General features: G+C 35.9%; 2 protein-coding genes across 3 annotated transcripts in view; one reads left to right on the top strand and one right to left on the bottom strand.

Annotated features, from left to right (window-relative positions):
- The window catches only part of LOC103040384 (dynamin binding protein), a 66,504-nt gene extending 59,671 nt beyond the window's left edge, over window positions 1-6,833 (bottom strand). Inside the window, exon 1 of one of the 2 annotated variants that reach the window (XM_049464347.1) lies at window positions 6,512-6,833. The gene's annotated coding sequence lies outside the window, so the exon portion shown is untranslated. The remainder of the gene's footprint in view (window positions 1-6,511) is intronic. The other variant, XM_022668955.2, reaches the window with a different exon arrangement.
- Window positions 6,834-12,034: 5,201 nt separating this feature from the next.
- Window positions 12,035-14,296, top strand: part of tectb (tectorin beta) — an 87,599-nt gene continuing 85,337 nt past the window's right edge. Inside the window, exons 1-2 of the mRNA XM_049465147.1 lie at window positions 12,035-12,125; window positions 12,384-12,446. The gene's annotated coding sequence lies outside the window, so the exon portion shown is untranslated. The remainder of the gene's footprint in view (window positions 12,126-12,383; window positions 12,447-14,296) is intronic.

The raw sequence follows: 14,296 nt of genomic DNA, 5'->3' as shown, positions 1-14,296 counted from the left end.
CGATACCGATCATTAGTGGTCAGAGTCAGCCGATGGCCGATGTGACCTGCCGATTTTTAGGGCCGATATGCTATCGTATTATATTTATTTGGCATGCTTAAAATCATACTAGTAAGAGGAGGAACAACAGTTGTAAACTTCACACAATTTATTGAAAATAAGGTTAGCATTTTATAGTGACTTTAATGTTACTATATCACTATATGTTAATAAAAAAAATATTAATTTTATTTAGATTGTATTATCCATAACATTTTATTTTATTCATTATATAACATATGTTCTATATACACTATATATTCATGTTTATAGTAGAAATATTATGTTGGCTGTACTGGGCCTACTAATTAACAAATGTATGACTTGTTGCAGTCTGTTAGTCTATTAATTATTCATTTTAATATGTTTAACAGAGTGCAAGAAGACTTCCATAATGTGACAACTTTAGATAGTTACTCCAAAACGGCAAAGCTCATTTCTTCTTCAACTTCATGCAGTTGAAAACGAATGGACATGGGAGGACAATGTTATAAAATGTTCACATTAGGGCTGCAGCTATTATTTTACAAAAATGGGTGACGTTTAAATTAAGAATAAAATTATAAATAATGCAAAAACAGACAGGTGCTGTAATTTAAATATAGCTTTATCTGTTTTTTTTTTCTTCTTCAAATGAGCTCCTTAGCCAGAGAAACGCGTCTCATCAGCTGTACTGGAGGTTCGGTGCGTGAGCGGAAAATGAGTTGAGAAAGCTGAAGAGCGCGGACTTTATAGGTTCAGGATAAAATGAGCTTTTATCAGAAAAGTCTGGAGGGGGTTCTAAAGTAGAACCCGACAAAACAGAAAATTCTGCTCATCGTTTCATTTAATATCTTACAGCGCAAACCGCTTTAAACGGGTGAGTTTTACAGCAGAACAGCAGGAGGCGGCATGATTTAATGTCTGTTTGTAGTGAAGGAAAAAGAGATGTTTTATTTTAACTCCATTATTTTAGAAACTATTTGTTTTATTAATTCGTTTACAATAAAGCTTATTTATATATAAGGAGAAGTACAGTCCTCTAATAATCCTGACTAACCAGTAATTATTATTTCAGCGCAGCTGATGCTGCGAATATCCTTAAACAGTTTTAGTCCTGCCCTTTTTCATTTCGTCTAAAAATAATTTAAATACTGAAAATATCAAGTGTTAATTTGATTTTATTTACTTAGATTTTCGTTTCTGAAGAAGAGACGTCAGTTATTTTATACTAGAGCTTATAGATAGGGCTTGCCTTGCATAGTCAGGGCGCATTCCAAATGCACTCCTGCCATCAACGCTAAGCATAGATCCGTTTGGAGAGAAATGCTACAACACCGATGCAGTTGAAATTCTATTCTTTTTCAGTAAATGAAGCAACATCACAGATTACTAATCATGAGAGAAAATATAGACTTTGGGACACTGGATTGTAAAAATGGATGCCTTACCCGTTGAAAGTCTTGCTCACTCTTGAAACCTTGCGCTGCGTTCCAAGTAGCTGCCCGCAGATGTGCCGGATTAAAATCGGCGCGGCCAAATAAGAAAATCGGCCGATGCCGATTGATAAAAAAATAACAAAAATCGGCCGATTAAATCGGCTGGCCGATCGATCGGTCGGCCTCTACTCTCAATAAAGAAGCTTCCAGACCAGAAGAGCTGTGAATACAACCCATACAACCCATTTGACCAAAAGCTCAGTAATCAAGGCTACCACAAAAGAGGACCTTTCACAGCAGGCTATAACTCTTTTCCCTGACTAAACCACAGAGCTGTGTAGTGACACAAGCTCTCCAAATACCACATTCATTTCAGAGACACTCACAGGAACTTGCTGTCATTCTGCTCCTCATCTGACTTGGCTAATGGTAGAAAGTGTATGTGTGGAGGGGGGTGGAGGGAAGTGGGGGTTTGTCACATGGTCAGTCAGTTGGTTCACAGAGCTGCTGGAGCTGACAAGCTGCCCATCTTGTCACTGTACACACTGAATCATGGACTGAAACTGCCAAAGATTAGTAATTAAATGGCAAATTAGTTTGCTCATATGCACATGCCAAAAGTCATGGGATATTAAGTGTAGTGGTATTATGCCCTATAACTTTTGCATGTTCTATGAATGCTATATAACATACTGACCTGTGGCATATATATGTGTGGGGTCTTGTGTATTAAATATGGATGTGCGTGTCAGTTTTGTCTTTTTGCATGGACAATTCTAACCAGATTCCGCCTGGCACAGTCATTATTTCCATCCATTACACTCTCCACTGTGAGTTGTAATTCTATGATAAATACATGGTACACCTGACACTGTAGATGAGTTTGGAACGTAGGAAATGAAATGTCTTTACACTATTAGGCTTTGCTAAAAAACAGTTCCCTAATGTCAACTTACTAGTACAAGTACACACTGATTTTACCTCACTTACAAAATAACATCTCACAACTTACACTGGTATGGGAATTCCCAAGCCATTTCCTATGTTCCATGACTTTTGGCATGTCAATTAATGTTTTCACTGGTTAATGTACTTCAACATCAGCAAAAGCAGGAATTAACGAACTGTTTTAGATGCATGATAAAGAACGCTTTCTTTGTGTACAGTCTTGAGTTCAAGTCAAACCAATCTAAAACAATGATCTAATTTAAATAAAATGAGTAAGCAATGTTTTCAATTGTTGTGTCAGCCTCCAGCGTATAAGCATTTTAGAACAAGACACATTAGTGTAACTCATCAATCCATGATGCTAAACTCACAGCTGATGTTGGAAATGATACTGCAGAGCCCACAGACAAACCGTCCATCAGCTGTCGCACTCCAAATGAAAGTAATGTGAGCCCACCATTAACTGAACATAGCCCATATACCAACTGGCCCAATAGCAGCAACACCAATATGACTATTTCTCTCTCAAACACACAATATAAAAAATAAACACAATCATTTCCCTAAGGACTATGAGGAAAAAAGTTCTTTCCCAAGCTATTTCAACTGCACCAGGGGAAGAATGCAAGGAATGTTCCCCAGTATCTTCTCAGAAACACGCAAGAGCCAAGGGATTTATGTATGAAAATGTGTACTTTTGGGTATATGTAAAGGCACTTTGTCACTGCATGGTACATACACTACTTGACTTAAATATTCCCAGATTTTTGGCTTTACCTGGTACCCTGAATCGAGTACTTTTTATTACCTGCAAGCTAGCTAAGTTGGGACAAAACATGACATGTAAATCATGCAGTGTGCTGATTTGCCAGAAAGAACCTTCATTTAAACTGTAGCAAAAAGCCTTAAACCACTAACTAGCCCATGCTCCCTGTACCAGTCTCAATCATTACCATTCTAGCCCTGTACAGATTGAAAACAGAGGTAAAGAGGTAGTAAACTGAGTGCACTGATATCAGGCTTAATAATCAATGTTTAACCTGTTTCAAACCCTTCCGAACCTGACTGTTAGCATCGTGGTTAACCCGGTTCAATCCTGATAGGCCCAGCTGCTGTGCCTATTAGCATCACAGCTACAAACCTGCAGAATAGAGTTATGTAGAGCTGAATAGTGTTCACTACTTTTCTACTTCTCTTAAATGACAACATAACCATCTTAGCTGTCAAAGTTGGAACAGTACACGTCTGCTACCTGGATCAATAATTCAGGCTTTCCCTGTGTAACAAAGAATCAAGTCTCATTTTGTTTCTCAAGTGTACACTGTACACCTGATGATCCTTTCAGTGGTTGACACAAAGATAAGAACGGCAAGAGAAACAAGCAATAACAAACTGTTCAAACCAACCATTGCAATAAACTTGGTCTGATTATCTTCTTACAAGGTAAAAATGTGTCCTTGCTTCATTAGCGCAACTCTCTAGAGCAGCTTCTCTAGAGTCTTAGAGCAACGCTCTAAGGCATAACAATTAATGTTATATACACATATTTGACATCAGATCATCAAATAATAATAAAACCATAAGTCCAGGGCAAATCCTTTAGTGAAAGTTCCAACATTACAATAATCCATCGAACTGTCTCTTAATCCACACCCTAAGAAGATTATTCAGCCTTACTGGGCGAACACTGGGACTGGGAATGTGCAAACAACACATGTCCAACAGCCACAGCCAGTCATCAGGTGGTGAAACAGTTGTCAACAATTGCCATGTGACAGGTGAGAAGCACTGAGATCAGACCACTGACATAGAGAGCAGTCAATAAAACAATGTTCCTGACAGCCTACAAGAACCCACCAGACCAGAATGCTCCTTCTCTATTCAGTAGCATTTTGAGGTTGGGTTCACCAGCCTGGCAGCTGAGGAGGATCGGAGGGTCTGAGCCAAAACAGGCCATTCTCTCTTCAGCCACATCGCGAGACCACCTTCTCATTGACATGCACATGGCGTAGCTTTGGAAATCAGGAAATTCCTAAGCTTGTAAAGGGCAGCTCATGGGCTTCAGCTTTGCTTATACACTATTCATATGTGTTAATGTGTACAGGAAATTACCTATGTTGTAGTGTATATGAGAACAGAGTGTACATGTGTGTCAAATGTCTGTACATTGTAAAGAAGTAGTACTGGGTGGTCACAATAACAATTTATGTTATAGCTAATAATTTCTCTGTATAACTGAAAGTACCAGATGACTTTTTGGATTTATTTTCAAAAAAATATATGTTAATAAACATACTCTCTCTTAATAGTCTGATTAAGCAACATCTTGCAAATCGAATGCTTTTCATGCATGCTGTAAAAGGATATGGATTTTATTATTTACTAAAATCTCTAATTGCTCTTTAAAAAGGTGAAACTGCATGCCTTATTATGCTATTATATTATCTCTATATAACTGGCATAAAATTTCATTAAATGTATAATAACATTGTTTATCACAATTATATCTAGGACAATATATTGTGTATCGCTGTACACAACATATAGAAACTTCTTTAATATATTTGAATAAAAACATACCACAGTAATAAATTTGTCAGCTGTTAGCCTAACATGCCCCTGAACAAATATTTGAAGCGATAGGAAAACAGTGTATAGCTGTGATTTCCTTATCAAACACAGACTAATAGCTAAACTAACTAACTAAAATAGTTCCCCAACACAATGCTGCGTCCAAAACCACACAAACACTAGCTAGCCTAAAGAGGTTAAATAAACACTACACCACCTATATGTGTAAGCTATCTAACCTAGCTAGTCTGCCTTGTTTAATAGTAAAACAGTGTGTTTTGGGAAAGCCTGTCAATCCTGTCAGTTAGCTAGGTTCGTTTTGTATATTTTAAGAAATATATATATATGTTTGCAACGGTCAAAATATAATGCATAGAAAAAAAAGAAATTGGCGCTTTCCAAAACTTAATTTTAAAGTCCATGTTTTTGTCAATACAAATCTAACATTTCATGTCATCCAAACCTTTTGTTTCATTATGGTTGTCTAATTATTAAGTTGGATGTGAAATGTAAACGTTATCACTGTAGAGAAAAGGGTTTTGTATCACCTACATTTGTAGCCCATGCAGTTCAAACCCTGTTTAGAGTTTAAGCTAGCTAATATAGCACAATTTAATACATTTGGCATGTTATACTAATGAAATTAACGTTACACTAGTAGTTTGTATTGTATTCTTATAGCTTGTAGTGTGCTCTTGCAGTGCAGAAAGGGATATTTAAATAATATTAACAATAAATATTACTTATTGTAAAGCTTGTTATTATTGTTTGGTTACTTTGGTTACTAGTTAGGTTACTTTAAATAGATTAGCTTAACCTCAACATTAGCTAGCTAACCTAGCCAGGTTACCAAGACTGGATATCAGAATTTTAACATTTTAACTGATGCCTATAATAGAATGTAAAATAATGATTGTTATTACATATTCAACATAAAATGATGTAGGCTAATTTAACCATAAAAAAGCAACGTGTTTTCAATGTTCTTTGCTAGCAGGAATGACAGCTAGCTACCCTGGTTAGATAGATTGGCATTAGCCAATCATTAGCTAACCTGTTTAGGTTACCTAGCAACCTAGCTAACCTACTACCTAGCTTAGGCTAACTAACGTAGGTTAGCTAAGCTATCTGTACGTCAGCGTGTCAACATCACACGTATGCCAACACAGCACAGCCGAGTTCTGCGTCCAAAACCACACCAACACTAACCAGCTAGGCTAGCTATATTAAATAAACACCGCACCACTTAACTATCTGTGTAGGTTAGGTTATCTAACCTAGCTAGTTGGTCTTGTTTGGTGGTAAAACAGTGTGGTTTGGGACGCTGCAGATGTTAAAGTAACGGTTTTAGCTAGCGTTAGTTAATCTACTGGCTCTGTTAGCAGAGACTAGACTAGAAGTTCTCTAAAAAAGAGAGTCCGTCACTCTTGTCTGGTGGGGTTAGTCAGTTAATATAACACATTTTGATTCATATTTCACGTTAAAATAAGTAAGTTAATAATGAAAAACAGTGTAAAGACTTTCGCTAGACCTACCTGTGTGTCTGCCTGCTGCAGTGAGTCCTCCTCCTCCTCGCTCTTCTGCTGGGCGCCGCTAGTCAGGGGATGAGCGCTGGGTGAATTCAGCAGTCCGCTCGGTGCTCGCTCTCCTGTTGCTTTCTGCCATTAGCTAACTAATACAGCTCTTCTATTAGCACTTCTTCTCTCCTGCTTCTTCTACCACAGGACCAGCTCTTTAGCAGCGATCAGAGGAGCGGCGGTCTGCCCGCTGTAGGTTAGTGTGTGCTGCGCTGGGATCAGCTGTCATCTCCCCCGCTGGAGACTCCAGCAGGCTGATCCCTGCTCCCTCCATGCTGACATCAACACCGCCCTCTCCCTCACACCCACACACACACAGACATGAGCTGAGGCTGTCTTACACATGCCTGAAGGAAAGTCCTGTAACCAATTCCCTATCTATCTAAATTGCATTAAAGTGTATAGAAGGCTTCCAGGATTAATCTTTTTTAGACTTGAACAGGTAAGGAAGTTACTCTCAAAGTCCAATATTTATTGTATATTTTTGAGTACCCTTTATTTGACCACAAGGAAATATTGTGATTAGACTTTAAGGTAAATATTATATAATTGCTGTCCAATGAGCAACATGTATCTCCAAAACAGCTATTTTACAGGAGAGAGATAAAACCTTCTTAACTTTTAATGGAATTCAATAGAAAAAAGAGTTAATTTGAAGTAATTTTGAATAATTAACCGTTACAAACTTCTATTGGTCCATTCATTAAGAGTTTTTGACACCGTGTTAGAGACCGTTTTTGTGTTCATGTTGTGTAGAAAACTAAAATTCGTCAAAAATGGATTTATTTTGATTTATTTTCTTTGGACAGTAATGATGTACACAAAATGAAACTTACCCCATTACAAACATTTGTTTATTCAGACTTGTATAATTATATACACACCGTGGCAAATTTTCAACAAATAAAGAATAATAAATCTCATTAATCCATTGACAATTTTTTTTCTTTTTCTGGTTGTTTGTTTGTTTAGGTTTGTTGTTTGTTTTTGTTTTATTTTATATTTATAATGTTAGTTGAAAGTGCTGTGAATTTGACCTAATATGTCTATTTCATTATGTTGGATTGTATTTATATAGACATTTACTCAGTTGCTGTGACACCAGGGAGGTGTTTCCATTCTGCTAATGTCAAATAATTAAATAAACAGTGTGCAGCAGTGATTTCATTATCAATTCAGATTCTCAGATAGCAAAAGCATGCAAAACAATCAACATATTCCATTCTGTAATGCACTGAAACAACATTGATGTTCAACATCAAAATGTATTGATTTGTGCACAGGTGATTTTATAATATTTGCAATAATTAATATTCCTCTGATGTTTTTTAAAATTGGAGGCAAATCACCAATCACACCGTCTCATAAATTATTGGATTCTTCAAGGCATCGTACTAACACTCAACAAACATAGGCTTCTAAAGCAACACTTTAAAGATCTGAAAATGAAAGTAATCCTTGAGGCAGGTAGCCAATAAGATACATAGTGTTGCAGCTGCTTTCAGCTTGCTGTTTCTACGTTGCATTTTTATTGTACATTATTATTATTCAGGAGAACCTTGGAGGTCAAGATAAAATCTGAAAGACCAGGAAAAACTCCCAGTGAGAACTGCCCAGAGGAAAGAAATTCTCTTAATAAGATTTTTATGTATCTTCATTATCTCAAACATAGTTAAGACATGTTACAAACCAGTCAGAGAATTAATCTGTTTTCTCCTATTTCTGACTCAAAATATAAACTCTTAAATACTTATTACATTTGTCTTAAATTTGGTTCACCAAATTCATCTATCACAACAAAAGTTAGACAAATATCAGACCTAAAATCAAACTTCTCTGTCTCACAGAAGACTTACATCTTTTCCACTCCCTCACTTAGTATGGCAATCCTTACTTAAGAAACATTTAGGATTTCATAATTTCTTTCATAGGCATCTGCTAAGAAGTAACAAGTTACAGCTGATCCAGCTCACAGTCAGAAAAAAAAACCTACTGGCCCACAGCTGATCCTCTTCTGACTACTCTACATCAGTTTTGCTGAGCAATCATATTGGTGCGGTAGAACTACTTTGACAGCTGATGTGTTGATTCTGTGAAAACAGTTAAGCTGTCTCACCTAGAAACGACATAGTACAAAGTAAATACAAAGAAGCATTGTATTCATTCACAGCTTTTTGGGCAAGATTTTAAAATCAGTATTTCTTTACAGTGCGCACATGTGATTATTATTACATCCCTGAAACTTACACTGGTGTACTGTGTTGGTCACAAATATTTGGCCATTATAAAAATATGTCATGGTTGGGTCAACAGAACGAAGGGAATTTCAGAAAGAGCAACCCTGTTAAATCCTGCCTCATTATTAATATTAAAATTATGATATCATAAAAAAATAAATACACTCTTAATGTTTCCTACCAAAAAAGTAGTTATGGTGGAGTGTACAGGTATTGGGTGTACAGAAATAAATGCATCGCTTCTTTAATTTGCTGTGATGTTAATATAATAATGATATGTTTATGATATTTTTAAGGTAATTTTGAGGCACTATAAACTCCCGTAATGCATCATGATTTATGGTAAACATTGCTGCATACCAAATGAGCTAAATGTGTCCCACAATGCACTGTGAATCTTGCTACTAAGCAACAGAAAAACGAAGCAGACAGCAAGGCAAGCAGGTTGCCAGATTGTTCCATGGTGTCCAATTGAACCTGAGTCACTTGATCTTTCAAATCCACCAAAATAAAAGAAAACTGCCCTAAGGCAAAGTTTAGCATATCAACAATTTTACATGGTTTATTCCAACATGGCCTTAAATAAAATGCTTTATCTTAAATATCAAAAATGACAAAAAATATTTATTTAAATGATTGTGTCTGCATATTTGTATTACATATGTGTTTAGTATATTGTAGGATAGGACACAAGTAATTATAGTACATAGAAATAAACTTGTTAACAATAAAATAAGTAAATAATCATACGTAATAACTAAAAGCCATCAGCAGGACTAGCTCTGTATCTGCCAGCTTAGCTATCTAGGTTACAACACTGATGAGTCAAATTTTCACTTAGCAGTTTTTTCCACACGTCGTTTTTTTCCAGACAATTAAAAACACAACCCAACCAATTTGGCATGAAGCCTCCTAATCTGGCAACATTGTGAGCCACTGGACGCTGCTTTGACACATTTCTCCAGATAGCTCTTTAATGTGAGGCTTATTTTTTCTAAACAGTGTAATGTAGCGGGCAGGTATAATTCTATTAACAGCACAGAGTTTCAATAACTTTAATTCGGATATCTGTGTGTGTACAGAGTTTTAAACACAGTTCAGGCAATCAAGTGTGTGTTTTAAGCGACCGGTGCGGGCGTGTTAAATATGAGGGAGTGTCCCAATTTACTCGTTTATTTATTTTTTTTCCCTCTACTTAGTGAATTAAAGGGAGCTGGTTCAGCCACAGACACAGAAAAAAGGCCGACATACTTACTAGCATATAGACATCCTATACATGTATATGGTGTCTATGCTAACTAGCATGCCCATGCTCATTAGTACCCTAACACCTAAATAAGAATTTAGGACGCAGCCGCGGTGTTGGACGGGGCGGGGCTGGATCCAGGCTGTCGCGAGAGGCTCCTCCCTGAACTCGTTTCTGATTGGAGGGCGTTAAGGTGCGCGCTCCCCAGGTGTTCCAAAACCGTTAAATCCTGTTAGCTAGATTAGCTAACTAAAACGCCACAGATGTGAGATGAAATTTGTGAGGTAAAAAAAAACTCCCATTATTAACATTTACTGGCTGTATATCATGTTTTTTCATGGTATTCAGCCAAATATTTCATTTTAATTCGAAATATATATTACTAACTTAACTGTGAGTAAATTTGACACAGAAGAGAGGAGATTCAAAATATTTCAATACAGCATTTCAAGTATTTAGGGACTTAATACACAAAACAATGCAAACTAAATGGCAAAAAGAGAGAAATAAAACAATATTAGCTTGAATTAGGAAGAAATAAAATAATTTAAAAGAAAAGGTTATCATTATTATTTATTAAAGGATATATGGACAGGCTAAAATAAAGCAGTCAAATGAAGAGATAAGTAATTATCTAGTTATCTAAGTAGCTAAATATAACACGGTTATAAGGAAAGTAAATGATAGAAATAAAATAAAAATGTAAAACAAGAACTAGAATATAGAATACATAAAAGGACAAAATAAATTAAATAAAGGTAAAACAGAAAATAAAATAAACAAAATACTAAGGTTAAAAAAAGCTGAAACAGATAAAGGCAATTTCTGAATTAAAAGGTGAGCAACAGGATACATTTAAAATGTGTATTTTAAGAGTTAACTAGTTAGAGTGAAGCTAAACACATCTCTGGGTTAGCTAAACTGCTTTGGTCTAGGGCTAGCTAGCTAGCCCACAGCTTTTCGTGGAGTGCCGTCTATTTATTCTCTATTTTGACGTCGTTCACTTCTTAGGATGCCTAAATCGAAATAAACAAGTAAACGTTCAGCCATGTTTTCCTAACACAAGCAGAGTAGAAAGACCCACACAGGACAAAGGTGATCCAAGTGTACATCGCTGATATTATTACATACATAACGATATGGGACATCCCTAGTGGTGTTTGGACACTTGCTTGCTAGCAAGTGGTCATTAACGCAGCAAGAAATGTGTTAGGACACTTGCACTAGTTATTAAACCATCAGATATTGTGTTTGGATGCCTTCAATTGTTCCTAAAGTCTTAAATAATAATAATAATAATAATAATAATAATAATAATAATCATTTAAAATCGTGTGGTTATTACTTTTAAACACTTCATAAAAATCCATTATAAAATGTTTTAGGGTTAAAAAGTAAAAAATAATGCAAAACAGCGAATTGTCTAATTAATTGTTTTTTTTTAATAGATTGACAGCTTTATGGAAGTGAGTCAAGGCCTTTGTTATTTTAATCATGTCCTTTTCATGTGCAATTTATTTTCCAAACTGGAAGAATGGAAAAAAGGTGAAACTGACAAAGCCCTTTATCAGCATATGCTGTCATCGTGTCTGACCATGGAGTTGTAGGTAACAACTCAGAACTGAATTTTCCAAACGAATCTCAGTGCTAAACTGATTAACTAATGGAGGAAGTGCTTAGTGTGATGCTCACTCCAGCCTTCTAGAATCATCCTTGTACATTTTTTTAGGACAGTGAAATGGAAGTCCATCAAATTTTTCCTTGACCACATAAAACCGAGCCAGTGCTCCCTAGTATCTACATCTGCTGTTTACCTAAAATTAAGATTGATCAGCTTCACTCTGTTACTGAAATGGCACAATTCACTGTCAGTTTTATTATGTGCTTTTACTGGGGTAAAACTTGCAGCAATTTATGAAGACAGAGTACAGCAGTGTGTTCGTTTTTTTAGGGTAATATTTTAACATGCTCCTGACATACTTTTTTTCCACATATTCAAGCTTATGAGCTTCGGTCAGAGCTCAGGGTCAGCCTTGGTACAGCGCCTGTGGAGCTGTTGATCAACGGCCCAAAAATGACAACTTCACAGGTAAGTGAACATGTATCAATCCCACAAGTATTCAAATTCAATTTTGTGCAAAGTGATTACATTTTTACCTGTGACAGCAAATGATATTATATGTAGCCTCATGGAGAGGATATTTTTAGCTAGATCATTTTAAGGATTTCTTGAAATATGCAACACTCAGATGAAGTCTATGGTAAGATCTACAAAGTGATTACAGAGCGTTTAACAGTTTGAGGGTTTTGTGCTATGTAAGCTTTAATTTTTTACTTCCTTATGCAGAGCAACAATAGAAGGAAGTTTGCTAGGAAAGCCATGGTATAAGGTGACAGGGGCCAACAGAAGGTAAGTCTCCCATAAATATTCATGCTCTTCTTTCAGAGTATTTATTGTAGATTATGTCAGAAGTAAATCAAACATGAATAGGTAGTTGGATGCTCTCTCTCCCCTCATCACCCCCAGTGACATGCTAGCATCTACAGAGATGGTGTTTGACTTCATATGTATTGAAGGAGGCTTTACCTTCTAAGTATCATGAGTATTAAAGGTGATGGGGTAGTCCTAATGACAGGGTGGGTAATTGGCTTTAAAAAAAAACGCTCCATTACCAAAATGGAAAATACAGCTAACTTTGGCCTAAGGCTGGTGTGTTTAATCTAGCCAGCTGTTTTTACAGCAGCTGATATAGTACGTAACAAGTGTCCTCTGTCACAGCCTGGCAAATGAATCTAGGCTGAGTCACTGCTAGCTGACCCTTTGGAGAAGGTTTTTGTAATGCCCATTGTAGTGTGAGCAGCATTAGCCCATTCAGCCCAGTGTAAATTCCTCTGACACTACACTGCCCACTGCGTGTGTGGGAAAACTCCAGAGCTGTCACGCTCAGTCTGCATGAAAAGCGATGTTGTCCACTCCTACACTGTCATTTTCATTGAGAGAGATCATGTGAGCTTTAGCTCTTTGTTTCCATTCTTCATTATTATTACTCATTATTCTGCTCCAACACTTTGGCCTAAGTGCACTGAAACAATATATGTATACTGCTGTACAGTGGCATTTTGTGACCTAACTAGGATTATTCCACACAAATATCATTATCCATGGGTGACCAAGCATGAGCAATATCAGAATAATTTATAATGACATTATTGTGTTAAAAAAAAAAAAAAAAAATTATATGTTTATTGCTTTTACAATTACATTCAGATTTAGGGGTAAAATAATATAAAAGAATATAAACACAATAAAATACACAAACATTCCAAAATCATGGGATTGCAAGATAATTAAATTGATCATGAAGTGTTAGACCTTCAGAATGTCTATACCTGTATAAGTTGTGAGATATTATCTTGTGAGGGAGGCTAATGTGCAAATGGCAAGGCAAAATAAATTATGCATAGTTAGACCAAGGCCTAACAACACATAACTTTGCATGCTTTAGCCTTAATGGAACTGCAAAATACAAGGGACACAATTTTAGTCCCCTATTTCATAATATTTGGCATATCATATATATATATATATATATATATATATATATATATATATATATATATATATATATATATATATATATAGTAAAATGAATGTCAAGTGTCAAGGCAGGGCGTACTATCTGCAGTACATTCTGAAAGTGTCCTATCTCACCTATATGTATTTAAATCATTTTACATTATATATTTGAGTATTATGTAAAGTCATGTCTACTTATATACTTAAATATGTGTCTACATATTTTTTCATACAGATTTAAATTTGTGCTAGTGGTTATAAAAACAGGGAAGTGTGTGTGTTGTCCTGTTCTTTCTGTTTCCGGCAGTAGGGCACACTGCCCAAGGTTCATTCCTGAAGTACGTTTTTCCTTTTCCTGCTTGTCAGACTGTCTGTGTGTTTATCATCGAAAAGAAAAACAATGGAAAAGCAGTGACCTTTTTATATCCTAATATAAATAATGTAACAATAACTCAGCATTTCCAATAGTTTATTTTCTATATTGCTGCCATTTCATAAACACTGGATAGGCCCACATTTAAGTGGCAACACTGACCTCTAGTGTACATGAATAAATATCAGCATTTCATTATATTGTTTTTTTTTTGTGGTGGATGGATTTTTAACATATACAATAAATATTCTCTCCCCTTACTATTTTAAAAGATTAGAAACCTGTACAGAATATAGAATTTATCTTCTGC

This window comes from Astyanax mexicanus, chromosome 15, assembly GCF_023375975.1.
Source record: "Astyanax mexicanus isolate ESR-SI-001 chromosome 15, AstMex3_surface, whole genome shotgun sequence".
In the NCBI taxonomy this organism is placed as follows: Eukaryota; Metazoa; Chordata; class Actinopteri; order Characiformes; family Acestrorhamphidae; genus Astyanax; species Astyanax mexicanus.
Note: the sequence above shows the minus strand (reverse complement) of the source record. Positions and strands in the feature narration are given on the sequence as shown.